Raw genomic sequence first — 3,047 nt, forward strand, 5'->3', positions numbered from 1 at the left:
TTTTCTTCCAATCTCTGGCTTGTCTTTGCAGTTTCTTAGCTTGACCATTTGAAGAGCAAAAGCCTCGAATCTCAATGAAGTCTGTTTTATCTTTTTAAAAGATGTGATTCTTCTTTTTCTTCTTTGAAATCTCATTTTAATCTACCCATTGTGAATACATGGGAATTCAGTTGACTTTGTGGGCTGACCCTGTATCCACTGTTGGTAAAATTGTTTATTAAGTTGAATAGCTTTTTGTAAGAATTATAGGACCTTGTCATCTGCAAATTTAGACAGTTTGCCTCTCCCTTCACAATAACTGTGTCTGTCTACCCCCTTACTTTTAATATAGGATCGGACCCAGCTGACCCTGAATTTGTTGCAAGCCCCTCTGCTCCTAGGATGCTACACCATCGTGCCCACCTTCACAGGGGCTTTCTTGGCTGAATTCTGACCAGTCTTGTTTTGGAGCAGTGGCTTCTTTCTAAAGTGTTTTTGTCTTTAGCTGAGATGCTTCATCTCCTCCTGGGCATGCTCGGTTCAGGGGTTAGCCAGTAGCAGGATTGGGGAGCATTTGGTGAGGGCTGGGAGCAGGGTGACTCAGGCTCCCACCCTTTCTGGGCTCTCAACTGTCATTGCTCTGAATGCAACCTTCGGTTTCAGGGACCAACATCATGGCTGCTTTTCACCAGTACCAGCAGTCGCTCATATACCACTGGGTACCCTCACCCCCCAGGCTCAAAGAGCAGAAGCAGGGAGGGATCATACTTCTGTAACATCTCTGCTTCATGTCTGGCTTTTCCCAGAGCCTGCCTACTGGCTTCACTCTTCAGTGCCATTGGGTAACTATGTTTCAAGTGGCTTCCACCCAGAAGATGTGTCTGTAATCATCCCTGTGAGCAGAAGTCTTACTGAGTGAACATTATGCCAGTTCCCTTGATATGTGAGTTAGATGTCTTTTCCTTTCTATAGTTGCCTAGTCTTCCCATGAGGTCAGTCTCGGATCTAGGCACAAAGGAAAGGAAGTCTGGATTAATTTTTGTTAGTACATCTGGATGTTTAGATTTGGGGCTTCCAGGGCATAGAGGTGGGAATGGGGTCAGGGGTCACACTGTGTTTTCATACCCTTCTCACTTTCTATTCAGGAGGGCCATAGTCCAAGATTCTTATTGGCTGTGTGAAACCACAGGTAGTACGGATCCCTGTCTACTTAGGGTTTTCAAATATGTCCTAAATATAGCATGTCCACAGAGTCCCACAGTTGATTGATCCTTCCTCAATTCATACTCTCATGCTTCAGGATCATTATTAAGTAGAGTTAAGGTGACTTGAGTATAAGCATGGAGATATACCATAGTTAAGGCGATGGCTAAGTAACAGACGGTCAGTTAGTATATATACTGTGGATGCCCTGGACAGAGGGAACAGTCATGTCCCAGGGAGGATGGAGCAGCTGGGGATTTCACCACAGAATCCAAACTGTGTATATAACTTAAAACCTCATGAGTTGATTTTTTTTTTTTGAAATTGTCCATTTGCTCTTCTCCAGCTGCAGCTGATGTCAGCCAACAGACTGAGTGATTAAAAACCACAGGGGGCAAAACCACCAACAGAGATGGATGACTGTCGTTGGCTGTACGGAAATATTTATTGGAAAATAATCTGTAAAACACGTAATGGCCTTGACGTCAGTGAGCACATTAATGGGAAACAAAGGTGGAGAGAAGAGAGAATGGAAAGTTAGACAGCAAAGGACAGGAGAAAAAAGCAAAGATGAAAACAAACAGAAGGAGAGGTGGGGGCTGGGGGGAGGGAGAGAGAATGCAGAGGAGGGAGAACGGTGGCCACAGAGAGCCCCCTGAAAAGGAACCAAGGCTAAGGGCCTTCCTACACGGCCTGCAGCAGCAGAGAGAGCCATGGCAGGTGAGCTCTGGTGCTAGGTAAGGTGTGTGCAAACCCAACTCTTGCCTTTCCTCTGTCACTCAGGGGCTCTGACTTTGTGAGCTCTCCTCCCTCAGCTCCTGTGGCAGCTGTCTGCCAGTCTGTGTGGCCAGGAGAAGTTAAGAATAGAAGCTGCTCAGAAGCCAGGATTCTGTCCTTTCTCTGAACTAGCACAGTTGTGTTTTCTGATGCCCTCGGGTCCAGTCTGAGGGATGCTTGGTGTGTGCCGTCCCTGGGTGCTTATGTCTCCATCTGGATCTCGAGTGCTTTCCCACTGATGCTGATCTTGAGCTTCATTCCCCTTACCTCCATCACCAGTTCCCTGAATCCGCTCCAGGCTGCGCCCCCACTCACTGCCAAGATTCCCTCACAGAGATGCCCCTCCAACCCTCCTGGCATTTTCTCTGCTTCTTCCTCCTTCCCCAGATGTACACTGAGTTACTGTATAGCAGGTGACAGCAGTGGGCCCATGTTCTCTTTTGGCATAAACTCTCTTGGAGAAATTTAATTCACCTCTGTTCTTAATGTAGCTTGCTCTGTTCGGAATTGACATCTGAATCCCTACTGGTCCAGCTCCTAAAACTGAATTGACTCCCAGGGCCTCTATAGGGGGAACTGAGTTTTTGGCCCCTCCTGGCCTTAATAATGAGTTGAAAAGAGGCTGGATTTGTGATACAGTCTCCTCGAGCAAAGTCTGTTTACAAGACTGTCCTGTTAGGGAGAGACTTACCTCCATCCTATATCTTCCAAAGTCTGAAAATTCTTCAGGAGATTAGAAGCCCAGGAGTTTAATGTCAGGAGGAGGTAGAAATGAGGACATCCTAGTTTCAGGGTATGAGGCATAGGTGGACATAAAGATGTCAACTTCATAAGTGCCTGAAGCTTAGCTTAATACCATGTCCCACCTTCTGTGTTTCTTTTTTAAAGTTTTTGTCTTTGGGATGTGTGTGTGTGTGTGTGTGTGTGTGTGTGTGTGTGTGTGTGTGTGTGTAAGAGACACACAGAGACTGACAGATAGAGACACAGAGACAGAGATAGAAAGATGGGGTAGAGGGAGACAAAGAAAGGAGGGGAGATGACGGGGAGAGAGAGGTGACACTCATGTGGAAATCAGGGGACAACTTGCA

Source organism: Mastomys coucha, unplaced genomic scaffold (genome assembly GCF_008632895.1).
Source record: "Mastomys coucha isolate ucsf_1 unplaced genomic scaffold, UCSF_Mcou_1 pScaffold21, whole genome shotgun sequence".
In the NCBI taxonomy this organism is placed as follows: Eukaryota; Metazoa; Chordata; class Mammalia; order Rodentia; family Muridae; genus Mastomys; species Mastomys coucha.